We start from the raw sequence: 16127 nt of genomic DNA on the forward strand, positions 1-16127 counted from the left end.
TGACACCGTGGGATTAAACACAAGTAAGGAAATGGCAATGATGGTGTTAGAGACACAGGCTACCAATATAGTTAAAATTAGTTCTAAAGATACAGGTTCAGATCCTGTTAAAATGACATCAAATGCTTGGGTTTTGTTAGTGGTTAGCATGGTTATTTATTTCATAATGGTGATCTAAATGGTTATTATACCACAAAAATGCTCCTTTTTTCTTTAAAAGAATCAATACTTTATAGTAGAATGGATAGAAAGCTGGCCTCAGAGTCAGGGATATGGGTTCTAGTCCTATTTCTGGCACTGTATATGAGAGCATGATCAAAAAGATTTAACTCCTCTAGGCTCTAGCCAGTCTGAAATTATTTCTCAGAGAAGGTGCCAACATTTATTGGTAGAGGTAATGTCCTCTCTTGAGAGTTCTCTCTACCAATAAAGTTATAATTTCTATCCTTATGGTTATGCCTTTCCCATCCTGCTTTATATATCTATTGAGAGTACTTTCATTACTTTCTTGAAATAGAGTAAAATATTTCAGGTTTCTGGAATCTGAGTATTTTAGAACAGATAATTAATTTGCCAAAGAAAGATAAATCACAGTCCTCCACTATGTTGTGATACATTGGGCAAGTCATTTTCCCATTCTGGGTCTCAATTTCACCTGTAAGAAAAGTGAGTTAAGCTACATACTCTCTAATGGTTTTTTCAACTCAAACATTTGAGTTTTAACTTCTTTATAGTTGTTTTGCAATGTAGTTTATAGTGTAGTATCCATACATACAATGCATGGATGATTAAAGGGGAGAATTTTATTAAAGACATGAAAATGATAGCCTAATAATTAATATGCATAATTCCATTTTACCCCAGTAAAGATACCACAACTCAGTAATGAATTTCTTCTTCAAATATATCTATATATCTGTGTACCTAACCTTATATCAATATATGTTATCTATGTCCCTTGTTTTGAAGAAATAAGACATAATAGAAAGAACAAAAAACCTAGAGTCAGGAAAATCTTGGTTTTAATCCTAATTCTGATGTTTATTAGCCAAGTGACTGGGCAATCAATTAATCTCTTAAGCCTCAGTTTCCTCAACTGTAAAATTTGGATCTTAGTACTTGAAGTATCTAACTTATGGGATGGTTATGAGGATAAAAGAAAACACTTATGTAATAGCAGTATACAAGTGATAGCTATTAACATGGTTATCATTTTAAACTTGAAAATATTGACATTGTGTCAAAAGGATACTTAAAAGAAAGTTAGCCTCAGTTATTTGCATGCAAAATAAGTTTACAAATAAGGAAAATTAGAGAAAAGAACATAAAACGAATGTATGTTGTTAGTCATGTCCAACTCTTTATGATCTCATTTGCAATTTTCTTGGTAAATATGGTTTACCATTTTCCTATCCAGTTCATTTTACAGATTAGAAACTGAGACAAATAGGGGTAGGTTACTTGCATAATTATTAAGTTTCTGGAGACCAAATTTGAATTCCTTACTCCAGGCACAGTACTATATCCATTAAGCTACCTAGCTGCCTCCTAAAAGGAATTGTATAAAAAGTACTTAAAACATTAAGTGCTTTTTAAATATATGACCATAGTATCATAGAACTAGTACTAGAAAGGACCTTGGTGATCATCTTTTCTAACCTGATTATTTTATAGATAAAGAAACTGAGACCAGTGGAGGTCAAATGACTTGTTAAGGATTACACCCCTATTAATTGGCATAGCAGGATTTGAATTCAGGTCCTGTGGTTCCAAGTTGATGATCATGGTGATGACTATGATGGTAATTAATAATGTTAATAATAATATTAATAATAGCTATAATTTCTTTAGTGGTTCAAGGTTTTCAAAATACTTTACAAATAAAATTTCATTTGATTCTCTTAATAACCCTGGGAGACAGGTGCAATTATCCAAATTTGAGAGATGAGGAAACAAGCAGAGTTTAAGTGACTTGTCTAGGTTCACTTGGCTAGTAAGTTTCTCAGACTGGTTTGGGATTCAGGTACTCCTGAATCCAAGTCTACCACTATAGGGGGGAAGCTAGGTGGCACAGTGAATAGAGTGCTGGCCCTGGAGTAAGGAGCACCTGAGTTCAAATCTGGCCTCAGAAACTTAACACTTACTAGCCATGTGACCTTGGGTAAGTCACTTAACCCCAATTGTCCCTCCAAAAATATGCAAGTCTACCACTCTATCCACTATACTACCTAGCTGCCTAACATCATCCTCATCATCATCTTCATCCTCCTCCTCATCATCAATGTTATTGTTATTATTATCACTGTTTTTGTTGTTGTTGTTGTTGCTATTAGATTTATTATCCTACAGTCAAGAAGACACCTGTAAGTAAAGATCAATTGACTATAATTCCTCAGGGAAAGAAATTTTGAAATAAAATCAACTCTCCTACATCAGCTGTGAGGAAACTAGAATGTAATACTATAGATCAGAGATATAAAACTCAAGGCCCTCCCAAGTGTGACCTGAGTCAGATTAAAATTTAATTGAGAAATATGTAACAAAAAATAAAGATATGATAAAGCATAGATAATGTTAATTTGTGATTGTCTAAGTCAATAAGTGGCCCATAGAGATTCTTTCTATTTCAGTTTGACAGCACAGCTGGAAATGACAATTTTCATATGGCAAATGAAATTCTTAGGTTCTACAAATCCCATATAGACTTTTAGGAGTCCTGCTGAGGACTACTTAGAGAAGGGTAAGAGGAAAGTCAAAGGTGTCAAGGTCAATGATGATAAATGAATCAGTAAATGAAAGTGGCCTTAAGTCAAGTTTACACTGATACTAGACTTTACCCTCTCCCTATGAACAGAAACAAAGGAAAATGTCTCTGAAATGCTGACTGTGAGATAAGAGGAAACAATAGGAAATTGTGAGTTCCTCTGAGTTAAAAAAAGATTCTAACAGCAGATAATGAGGATGATGATGACAATAATAGTCATAGATATCAAAATAACAGGAAAAGCATCTTGAATTTTATGTTAATCAGGCACACTCATGAAATTTTCAAATGAAATTAAAGATTTCAGTTTAACAATTTTGTAGGACTATTCCAGCATATTGTATAAGTGATTAAAAAACTTTGTGAATTTGTTTCAAAGTAGAGAAAATGAAAGAATTGTATGTTACTAGAAAGATATTTATTTAATTGAGGATTCACTTCTCTAATAATGTCAACTTTTCTTCTGGTACTATAGGATGGCATTAACTGGATGAAAATCAGAATAGGAAGAGAAAATCTGCATTTATGCATATGTAGAGATTTGAATTTTCTTAATTTAAAATAGATAAAATAGTTACCTTTTTTTCTACAATCCCTAGCATCCCTTCCCCTAAAAAAATAAAGTTTTAGCAACCATGAAATAGTCTTTTTAAAATCCCAAACCACAAATAATCAGCACCATGGCTGTAACCTTATTTGCGTGTTTGTGTCTCCAACTAGGCAGACAGATCATCTCATTAAAAGTTAACTCCATCCTTCAGCTTCTCCCACACACAAGAATAGACTAGCCTCATATAAATAAATCTATTTAGGCATTTCTTTCAGATTTATGGGTTTTATCTCATTTCTGGGGGGAAAAGCAAGTGTAAGAAATGCTGATAGGATTTCAGATTTGATGTGTGCAACTAAAAATCCATTATCTGAAGAAAAGGGAGGAAACTGTTTTGGTTGGAGGAAGAACTGCTGACAGGTTTAAATAGGAGTATTATGTTAGTCATACTTGGCTGCCTGTGTTTTTAGAATGTATATAGATAAATTCTTTTAAATATTGATGTTCTGTAAATTTAAGACTTTGAAAATATTTCTTGGAATCACAGTCAAACCCATCATGAATGATATGAGGAATGCACAATAAATGCCAAAGCTGTAGAAGAAATGAGAAAATCCAGTGGTGCGTTCACGCCTTAGAATCTGAATATTCTGTTCAGAGAGTTCAATAACAATCTTCTGACTTGAAATAATTTTTATAATTCTATCTAGAGGGAGCTCACTCTGCCTTGGACTTTCCTGAAGAGGCATATGGACTACAGTGATAATTCTTGATCACTGGGTAGTAACCATCAATGAGGGGTAAGTCTTGTAAGGGACTAGCAATTCTAAGAGGTAGAAGTGAAAAAGGGAGTGGGGCTAAGGCATGGGAGGCAGACTATACAAAGGCTCAGAAATGGGAGAAGGAATATTGCAAATTAGGAGCAAAATCTGGATATTTCATTTGCAATTCTGGAATGTATTATGTGTGAAGGGGAGTAGTAATGTGTAATAATCCTGGAAATATTGAAAGCATATTTTAATGGACTTCAAATTATTTTCAGAGATTATATTTTTTGATTATATTTTTTCTTTGTTCTCTTCCTAACTCTTTGACTACTCACTCTACTCTTTCTTATCCTTTCTTATAACTCCAAATATCATATTCCATAGAATTTTTATTTTATTTTTCCTTATCTCTCCCAATTTGCTTTCTCTTGGTGATCTGCTCTAGTCCTATATCAGCTGTCACTTCTATGTGAATGACACCCAATTCACACCTCTGTGACTGGCTTTATATATGTATTTCCAACTCCAACTAGATAGTTCATTTTGAAATGCCCACTATGACCTCACATTCAATATATAAACCAAAATTATAATTTCCACTGACATATGGGTAGAAAATACCCAATAAGAAAGAAATAAGCAAACAAAACCCAAATCAAATTACAGTGACAACAAAAATACTCTATCCTCTGTAAGTTTACAATCCTTGAATTCTTTGAGCCACATAGGATTAAAATTTCTTGCCCCTTTTACTGCCCTACAGTGTGCACAAAGAACAGTTAAGTTTTGCTTTAGGCTTTTCCTAAATAAAGATGTATTAGATTTAAATCAGAGGAACATGCTAGTAAATCATTTTTAACTAAAGACAGAACTGCCATGGGAGATAAAATGGGAAAGCCATACAAAAGAGCATAAAATGCATTTTAAACAAATATTTCAGATATTCCAAAATCTCTGATATTTCAAATATTTGTCAGATATTTCAAAAATATTGGATGGTATTTCATAGGCACTTTTTTTTGCCAATGTCTCATACAGTTCTTTATTTTAGATTTTTTTTAAATGACTTACAGAATTTATGTTGTCAAAAAGATATTCATCATGGGTCAGACACAGTTTTGGTGATGAGCCTCTCAAACATAGGCTTTATAAGTGAGAGACAAGGCCTGGAATCAAAGCTCTTCTAGTTTCATACAATTTGCCCTGCTATAACTAGCTTAGGAGGCAAAATTGCATACTTTGAGGACTCAGGGTCATCTTCAGAGCATGGTGAAACAGAGAAAGAGGGCATGAGTTGAGAGAAACAAATCTATATTACAGCAAAATCACAAGAATACAGAGAAAGACAGAGGCTGACACAATCCTATTCTAGTCTCAGGGAACAAGCTCAAAAAGAAAACCTATTAAACACAACAAACATTTTTTTAAATTAATTAATTAATTTATCCTTAGTTTTCAACATTCGTTTCCACAAGATTTTGAGTTACAAATTTTCTCCCTGTCTCTCCCCTACCCCCACCCCAAGATGGCAAGCATGCTGAATATCCCTTCCCCCTATCTGCCTTCTCCTATATTCCCACCCTATCCCTCCCTTAGTCCCTTCCCTTTTACTTTCTTATAGGGCAAGATAGATTTCTATACCCCATTTCCTACATATCTTATTTCCTGGTTGTATGTAAAAGCAACATTTTAACATTTGTTTTTAAAACTTTGAGTTCCAGATACTTTCCCTTCTTCTCTCCTCACCCACCCCCACTGGAAAGACAAGCAATTCAATATAGGTTATACATGTTTAGTTATGCAAAACATTTCCACAGTAGTCATATTGTGCAATACTATATTTTTCTCCATTGTATCCCGCCCCCCATTTATTCTATTTTCTCCTTTGAGCCTGTTCCTTTTCAAAAGTCACAGCAAACATTTTTAAGAGTCTACTATATGCAAGGTTCACCATGAAGTGGCTGTTGTGCACGCTCCAGTTTGTTGGATGCACAGGTGAAAATGGAGAGCCAACTATATACCAAAGGTGAATGAGAAGCCCTAAAAAAGGGCTCAGCAAGACTCCAAACAAGAGGTTCGAGTACCTTTTGAATACTTCACCTGTCTTGGCAGATGGGCTAATCCAGGTTGAGAGTAACTGACAGGCTTCACTCCATTGGGCAGTTAGGTGGTTAGGGGTGTCTACCTCAAGCATGTGAAGACTTCTTCCAGCACAATGGGAAGATGAGAACAATTTTTTCCAGTGGTCACAAAGATGACTAAGGAAGGCACCATGTAGTACTTAGAGTTTAGTTAGACATTGAAGACATGAAGTCATCCAGTGAATCCCAGGCCATCACCAAACTTTTCAACTTTTGTCTTACCATTGAGCTTCAATGACTCTGGGAGAGAGTATGAATCTGATAACTTCTTGCAACTGTGCCTCACATCCAATTCACACATGAGTCAAGACATCACCCTGTGATGGCATGGGCCTTCTCATAAAACAAAGGAGAAACAACAATGACACCACCAGATGCATGATAGTCCCAGGGATAAGATATTCAGATGACATTATTTTAAAATTTACTATGAGCATCCCTCATCACAGCATGTAACAGCTCAATTATGTATTGAATATTCTAGCTGAAAATTACCAACCTTTGAGAAAGGAAATCTCAGAGGCATAGAAAACAAGAGATAGAAAAGGAGGCGAGGAGAGAATGGCAGAGCTGAGTTTAAAAGCAAAAAATACTAGACATTGTCTATGAAGAGGTAGAATTTTTACTACTTGATTTAACAAATGCCACTAATATTTATCTAGCTAGCAGATGCTTTTGCTTGCATTAGGAGATATTACCTGAGTTACCTAATATGACTTTTAAAATAATGGTAATGTTTTTCACATTCATAATTATGGAAAGACTGTGCTGCGCCCCCCCCAAAGTTTCCTGATAAAGTTTCAATTTTTACATTAATGTAATTGAAATATTTTTTGGTATTTTTTGTTCATTTGGAGGAGGAAAAATATTTTCCTTTTTATAGGCAATTCTGTTGAGGAAGCTCCCTTCTAGCAATGCAGATCTACAACTATTGTGCACCTTTTAGTGTCCATAACCTAGAAAACCAAAAAGCTAAGTGATTTATACAGCCAACATGTGAGAATTGAACCCAGGTTTCTTTATAACAAATGAACTTTCTTTACCATTATACCTATCTATCTGTGTCTGTTTCAGGAGAATCCAAGATGTTTAGAGGGAGAGAATTTTTTTTCTTTGTATCCTCAGTAGCTACCACTATGTACAAGACAGTGACAAGAATACAAAAATGAAGGAGACTGGCTTCTGAATTTTATGAGCCTATAAGGTAAATGTTTAACAAAAACAACCAACCAGGGGCAGCCAGGTAGCACAGAGATTAAGAGCACCGGCTCCAGTGTTGGGATGACCTGAATCAAATCTGGGCTCAGATACTCGGCACCACACCTAGAAATAATAACTGGCCATGTAACCTTGAGCAAGTTACTTAATGCTGATTGCTTAAAAAAAAAAAACAAGAAATATGTGATAAGGGTAGTTCTAGAGGTGAGTGGTATTAACTCACAATTTTATAACACTTCATTTTTTAATTGTTAGCTCTTTTGCTTTGATGGCTAAAAATATTTCTCCCTCTTTGCCTACCCATAAACCATCCCATTTAGTAAAGTTTTTTTTAAAAGAGGAAAAAATGAGCAAAAGCAAACAATATATCAAATCTTAATGTGTATACAATATGGCATTTTCATGGTCTCCCATGTCTGCAAATAAATAAGATGCATTTTCTCAAAAAATTGTTTTTAGTTTTACACAGCACAAAGTAGTTCAAAACATTCAAGAGTTCATTTAGAGAATCCAAAAATAGAACTGGGGAAGGGTAGCAGCACTACGCCGTTGGAAAAGTGAATTGGCATCCAATTAAACTAGCTATGTCCACTCTGAAGTCATTTTTAGCAGAGACCAACAACAGTTGAATTTAAATTCATGGAAGTAGTTTAACACACTTAAAGAACAGCTCCCAGGAAAGTTGCCATAAAAGGAGGAGAAGTCAGAAAGGCAATACTAAGGTAAAATACAGGGGGAAAATATTAAAATCATTAAATATGTTAGTAAGAAGAAAACTCAGTTAATTTTCTTGAGCAAAAGTAGACAATTCAAGATAGAAAATATTAACCAGGGGGAGGGGGAGGCAAGTCAAGACGGTGGAATAGAAACATGAATTCTGCACGGCTTCGGCTTCCACCTCCTTCAATTCATGTAAAAAAATGACTCTAGACAAACTTTAGAGCTACATAACCCACAAAATTATAAAAAGAAGCTAACCTCCTGCCGAAGACAGCCCAGCAGGCTTTCAGGAAGGGGCCAGCACAGCACTCTTGGAGCCAAATCCAGCCCCATGGGAGCATGGGGGACTACAGATCACCACAAGCCGAGATGGTTTCCTGAATTATCAACACATAGATGCCAAAGACAAAGTGAGAGCTCAGTGTAGACTTTGTGGGAACAGGGAGTTCAGGAGTGTGATCTGGCCTTTGCCCAGGGTGTGAGAAACAGCTAAGGGCCCACAGCTGTGCTGATTCAGAGCTGCTGGCCTGAAGATTGTAGGGGAACCAAGCGACCAGTCTGAGGGGTAATTACTTTTGCTCTAACCTGCTTGGATTTGGATCACTGTCTAGGGTGTAGATGCTGGGGTATGTGACCAGTTTGCCAGAGCATGTTGAGGCTTCAAAGAGGGCACCCAACTAATAGCTCCAGCATCTGTGGAAACCCCAGCTACTGGGATAAAGCTCCCCTTTCTGGTAGCAGAGTTCTACTGTGCCAAAAGGCTCAAAAGACAAGTAATTAAGTGGCAACATGAGGAAGCAAAGCAAACAGAGCAATCCAATTTAGACTCCTATATTGGGGACAAAAAGGATTAAAGCATGGAAGAGGAGGAAGACAGTGAAGTCATAACTTCAGCACCAAAACCTTCCAACAAAAATATGAGCTGGTTATAGGCCATAGATGAGCTTAAAAAGGATTTTGAAAACCAAATAAAAGAACTGGAGGAAAAATTGAGAAGAGAAATGAGAACAATGCAAGAAAATTATGAAGTGAGAGTCAACAACCTGACTGAAGAAAATAACACCTTAAAAATAGACTAACTCAGATGGCAAAAGTGGCTCAAAAAGGAAATAAGAATAAAGTCTTAAAAATCTAAACATGCCAGATGAAAAAAAAAAGAATCTCAAAAACTTAGAGAATCATTCCTTCAGAATTAGATTGGAGCAAATGGAAGCTAATGACTATGAGAAATCAAGATACTATTAAACAGATCCAAACAAATAAAACAATAGAAGGCAATGTGAAATATCTCATTGGAAAAACCACTGACATGGAAAATAGATCCAGGAGAGATAATTTAAAAATTATTGGACTACTTGAAAGCTGTGATAAAAAAAAAATTTAGAAATCATCCGTCAAGAAATTCTCAAGGAAAATTGCACTGATGTTTTAGGACTAGAGTGCAAAATAGAAGTTTAAAGAATCCACCAATAACTTCCAGAAAAAGATCCCCAAAAGAAAATTCCTAGGAATATTATAGCCAGGTTCTGAAATTCTGAGATCAAGGAGAAAATATTACAAGCAGCCAGGAAGAAACAATTTGAATATTGTGGAAACACAATCAGGAAAACAAAGGATCTGGCAGCTTCTATGTGGAGGGTTCTAAGGGCTTGGAATATGATATTCCAGAGGTCAAAGGAGCTGGGATTAAAACCAAGAATCACCTACCCAACAAAACTGAGTATCATGTTTCAGGGGAAAATATGGTCATTCAATGCAATAGAGGACTTTCAGCATTTTTGATGAAAAAACCAGAGTTGAATAGAAAATTTGTCATTCTGATACAAGAATTAAGAGAAGCATGAGAAGGTAAACAGGGAAAAGAAACCATAAGGAACTTATCAAAGTTGAACTATTATCATTCCTACATGGAAAAAACAATAATTGTAACTTATGAAACTTTTCTCAGTATGAGAATAGTTGAAGGGAATAGAAATGTATTATATATATATATATATATATATATGTTTACATACATATATGTCTATATAGGAGGGTATATGGGAGTATGAATACATATGTGTGTGTATATATGTATATAGGTATACATAGACAGAGGGCACAGGACCAATTGAATAGGAAGGAATGATACTTAAAAGGTGAAATTAAGAGGTGAGAGAGGAATATAATGAGAGGAAATGGGGAGAGACAGAATGGGGTAAGTTATCTCATAAGGCAAGGGAAAACTGTTACAATGGAGGGGAAGAAAAGGAAGGTGAAAGGCAATGAGACAACCTTATAATCATTGAATTTGGCTTAGGGAGGGAATGACATACAAACTAAATAGGGTGTCTCACCCTACAGGAGAGTAGAGGGGAAGGGGATGAGACCAGGAATAATGGAAAGGAGTGCAGGCTGAGGGGGAGGGAAGTTGGAAGCACACACTTTTGAAAACGGACAGGATCAAAATATAGAATAGAATAAGTGGGAGAGTGGGATAGGATGGAGGGAAATATAGTCAGTCTTTCACAATATATCCACTATGGAAATGTTTTGCTCAGCTGCATGTACATGTACAATGTATATTGAATTGCTTATCTTCCCAGTAAGGGTGGGTGACGAGGGAGGAAGGGAAAGAATCTGGAATTCAAAGTTTTAAAATCAAATGTTTATACACACACACACACACACACACACACACACACTGTTATTACTATTACTATTACATGCAACTGGGAAATAAGATAGACAGGCACTGGGGGATAGAGATCCACCATGTCCTACTAGAAAATCAGAGGGGTAATGGGGGAAGATATTGGAGAGAGCAGATTGGGGGAGGGGATATTCAGTGGGATCACTATTTTGGGGTGGTGGGTAGGGGAAAAATGAGGAGAAAATTTGTAACTCAAAATCTTGTAATCTTGTAAATCAAATGAGTCCAGGTAAATAAAATGAGTCCAGACAACCGTGAATAAATACTGTAAGAAAAAAGAAAATGAATCAACACCTTATGAGGAAGAGAAACCTATGGATTCCCAACACAGCATGAAACCACAAAAAGTTTTCCTCACTGATTTAAAAGAGAAATAATAATTTTGAAGTAAAAAATGGAATTTATGATTTGAGCTGGAGAATAATTGTAAGAATAAAAAATCTTGAATCTACAGTGCCATCTCACTAGATAACCAAATAAAAGAACAACTGATTGGAAATGTAAACATTTAGAACTAAAAGACCATCTGGGGGTGGCTAGGTGGCTCAGCAAGTAAGAGCACTGGCCCCAGTGTCGGGAAGACCTGGGGATCGAATCCGGGCTCAAATACTTAGCACCACACCCAGAAATAACTGGCCATGTAACCTTGACCAAGTTACTTAACCCCAATTGCTTACAAAAAAGACCACCAGCAAAGAAAGAGGCAAAATGCAATATATTAAAAGAAAACATCGTCTCTATATAAGAAAACATTTCAAAGACACGATGTGTAAAGACAACTGAGCAATTACAAGTTTTCCAAAAGATCTTATGCATAGTGAAGTAAGCTGAGCCAATATAACATTACAACATTGTAAATTTACAATTTGCAGATGTAAATTTACATTTATAACAATGTAAATTAGAAGAGACTCAACAAAAAATAAAAGTGATTGCCAAAAAATACAAAGAAAAAAACTTGGCTTAAAAGGTGAGATATGATAATATCCACTCTCCGTGCACCCCCAGAAATAGTCTTGAAGAGTCAACAAGAATATTATGTTGCCCATATTTTCAGATGTTTTGGTGTTGATTAGTTTTGTGGATATTTTCCTCTTCTTTTTTTCAATACTTATTTTGTTGTGTGTATGTATATATAATAAGTATTTAAGTATAAATAAGTATAAAATAAGTATTTTGTATATATATATATATATATATACACACACACACACACACACACACACACACAAAATACTTATTTTGTAGCAAATACCATTTGCTACAGATAGCCATCTGGGAGAGAAGGAAAGGGAAGGATAAGGAGGAATGTTGTAGTGATATATTAAAAAATGACTGTATTAAACCTTTTTTCTAAAAGATATCATTATTAAAGTTAAAGACAGTAATTATTATCCTGTCCATGACAGTTATATATCAGTGTGAAGAACATGACTTTTTATTTCAGAGAAATGTCTGAGATATTTGAAGGCTTTATAGAATTTCCCAAATTCAATATAACCTGCATTCTTTCTCCTATTCAGTTTTGTCCCAAGTTATTGGCTATTTCCAAAATTTTTCTGATATACAATACTAATGCACTAACTTTGAGGGCTGTTCTTCCAAATGAATCTGGATACTCAGGTGTTCTTTGACTACTTAGGTTTTGCTGCATGGATTATTAGTCTGAATGAATACATTGGAGTAGTTGTGGAGATCATTCAATGCCTCTTTGTTATCTATTCTAGGACATGTAGTGAGTTGTAAATGAGAGTATAAGGAGTACCTCACCCTATTCCATCTGGCCTCTATGCAAGACAATCTTGTGCTCTTTGTCGCAAATGACTTCAGTGAACATACAGACCCCTGTTTTTTGCTTCACTTAGATCAAAAAGCAAAATTATTTTCATAGATTTGTCTATCCTGGATCTTATATGATCTTAAAATATTTATTATGGCACCCTGTTGAAGGTAAGTCCTTAAAGCTTCATTCTTCTCTACTGAATCAAATGCATTTATGATTAAAAACCACATTTAAAAAATACAATGGAATTCTGTGTTTCACACTTTTTGGTCAAGTATATGATCATGAAGATATGACCTTTCACACAATATGATTTGTGAAAACCTACCTGGTACCTTATCATATTTTCATCAATCATACCCTTAGAATATATGCAGATAATTCTCATGAAGAGATCTCATAAAGTACTTGTATGGTTGCTAGGGTGATGAGCTTGCATCCTTGAGGCCACATATGTGCCTCTAGGTCCTCAAGTGAAGCCCTTTGACTGAATCCAAACTTCACAGAACAAATCCTTTTGTTAAGGGGATTTGTTGAATCTACAGTGACATTTCACTAAAGAAACAAAAGAGAGAACAACTGATTGGAAATGTAAATATTTAGAATTAAAGGACCATCTGCAAGGAGAGAAGCAAAAGGCAATATATTAAACAAAAACATCTTTTTATTAAGGGGATTTTTTCTATGAAATTTGTATTCAGTAAAATGGCTGCACTTGAGGACCTAGAGGGCCACATGTGGCCTCAAGGGCACAGATTCCCCAGTACTAGGTTAGGTAGTTACTGACATAGTCTTCATTGCTTTTTTTTTCCAGTGGTATTAATTTTAATATATTTTTTTCTTATTCAGGGTCTTCTTTAGGTCCATAAATAGTGACCACACAAACTCCCCTCAAAGTTGTTTCATGTCCAATACAGATTACCTTTCTGTAGAGTTTTTATGGTATGATAGCTCTTTCAAACACCGTTTGTTTGTTTGTTTTGACATTTTCACTTACTTTGCTGGCAAATTTTGATCTGAGAGGTTAGAATCTAAATGAAATGGTCATTGATGGAGAAAAGAGTTTATTGAAGAAATGCTGATAAATTCATAAAATAAGGAAGTATGTATGAGGGGGCTATTATTACTTATATGCAACTCTCCACAGAGGTGTCACAAGATAAGTACTATATAAGTGTATGCTATTGTTAGATTCAGATGAATTTTATCTCATAACAATGAAATTATTTGGAGGTGATATTTCATAAACTTGGAGAGGATGGAAGAAATTACTTGGGTTTCCAGCTTTTGGCTTAACAGAAGGATAGCCAAATGAGCTAGGTATTCAAGCAGACAGTCAATGAGCATCGACAAGGGTGTTCTGTAAGACACTGTGTTATAATTGAAAGTGTGCTGTATTTATAATCAGAGGACTTCAGTTTAGATCATAACTCAAATATTTACTACCTTAGTTAAGTCACCTAACCTACATGGGCCGTAATTTATCCACCTGCAAAAGAAAGGGGAGGAACTTGATCTGATGTGTCAAACATGAAGACTGCAAGCCACATGCACCCCTTTATAATTCCAAATGTATATTGAACTATATTAAAATTCAGTTCCTATATGATTTTAATGTGGTGATGTATCAATAAAAAATATATATAAGCATGTATGGTTTTCTAAGTTAAGATGTGGCCCACAAGGACCGTTTTGTATGATTTCATAGCCCCTGTTTCTAGTTGAGTTTGACACACAGACAAGATGACATCTGAGGTCCCTTCCAATTCTAGATCAATGATACTGTGATCCTAAGAAGTTTCATGATCTGTAAATTGAGGCTGGTCAGACTAGATGGAGTCTATGTTCCTTTCCATTTCTAAATCTATGTTCTCCTGGAGGCCAGAATGGGTAAAAGTTAGGATTTGGTGTTCGGTAACTCAAAGGTTTTGTAATAATATATTTCTAGTTTGGTATAAATCCATGAGACATGAGACACTAACTACAGTCTCTAAAGAATTGTCATCAGTCAGAGCTTCTAAATTTTAGAATGAAGTGTGAGGAAACCTTGGATGATGAGGAGGATGGTGATGATAGCCAGCATTATACTCTTTAAGAATTTATAGCAACAAAGGTGGGAAAAGATCAGCTTCTTGTCTGAAGTCAATGATCAGATGCTGTGTCTTATTTTGTAGCCAAGATTACTACTTTATTACCAAATTACATATCATATTCTAAATCCAGAAGTTAAATTTCTCTTTCCAGCTCTACTCAACAATTTAGACTTTCTGAGAAATAGATACTGCAACAGAATTTGGTATGATATCATGATGATCTTTCTAGTGTTATCTGGATCCCATGTTTAAGTTTAATTTATTTGTGATATTGAATCTAAGAAAGAGTGAGAGAAAGAGTGCAGGTAATCTCCAGACACCATGGCATTTTCTTTTGAAATTAAGTTCCAATCATAAACCTACAATCTCAACTACTATAAGCAGACTGCAGTAATGTGGCCTGGAAGTTACTCACTGCTCATCAGCACAGTTTCTAAGGGCCAAAGAGTTTACATTAATGAGTAGTAATCTGGAAATCATCCTGATCTAAAGATATACAGGGGCATACTGAATACTGAGAGACCAGGGTTCCTTTAAGACCAGGGACATTTTGATTCATGGCTAAGGCATTGCTTAGGTTGTGTGTTGTATTCTGAGTAGTCAATAAGGACCCATCTGCTCCAAGAATTATTCTTCTTAGTTTTGCAAAATTCCTTGTACTTATTTTGTATATATTTCTGTATATAAATTGTCTTCTCTGATAGAATATAACCTCCTTTGGGGACAGAATTGTTTTTTTTTTTAATTTAAGGTTTTATTTTCCCCATGTAAAAATAATTTCTAACTTTTTTAAATTTTGAGGTACATATTCTCTCCCTTTTTCCCTCCCCACCACCCATCATTGGGAATACAATTAAATATAATTTATACCTGTGTAGTCATACAAAACATTTCCATAATAGTCATGTTGTGAAAGAAAACATAGACCAAAATAAAAAAAAAACTTCAAAAAAGTTTTTTTAAGTATACTTTAATCTATACTTAGACACAATCAGTTCCTTCTGTGGTGATGGATAGTATTTTTCATCATAATTCTGTCAGAATTGTCTTTGATAATTGCATTGCTGGAAATAGCTAAGTCATTCATAGCAGATCATCTTAAAATATGGCTGTTACTTTGCACACAGAACATTTCAGTTTGTAGCAGTCCATATGAGTCTTTCCAGGTTTTTCTGAGAGCATCTTGCTCTCATTTTACAGTGGAGAGGTAAGGCTCAATAGTCTTCCATCACAATCAGAGACCACAATTTATTTAGTCATTTCTCAATTGATGGACATCTCCTCAATTTGTATGACCTTGGGCAACTCATTTAACCCCAATTGCCCTCCAAAAAGCAAAAAGCAAAAAAAAAAAAAAAAGAACTGCAGAGTGATGAGTATTGCATTGAAATTAGTATCA

The 16127-nt window shown here is 35.1% G+C and overlaps 1 long non-coding RNA gene across 1 annotated transcript in view; it reads left to right on the forward strand.

Annotated features, from left to right (window-relative positions):
• The first annotated feature begins 3768 nt into the window (after positions 1–3768).
• Positions 3769–16127, forward strand: part of LOC138155321 (uncharacterized) — a 28837-nt gene continuing 16478 nt past the window's right edge. Inside the window, exons 1-2 of the long non-coding RNA XR_011166800.1 lie at positions 3769–3935; positions 4025–4114. This is a non-coding gene — a long non-coding RNA (uncharacterized lncRNA). The remainder of the gene's footprint in view (positions 3936–4024; positions 4115–16127) is intronic.

This window comes from Petaurus breviceps, unplaced genomic scaffold, assembly GCF_028583685.1.
Source record: "Petaurus breviceps papuanus isolate PSGF00001 unplaced genomic scaffold, PetGlider_PUasm1.0 91133, whole genome shotgun sequence".
NCBI classification, from domain to species: Eukaryota; Metazoa; Chordata; class Mammalia; order Diprotodontia; family Petauridae; genus Petaurus; species Petaurus breviceps.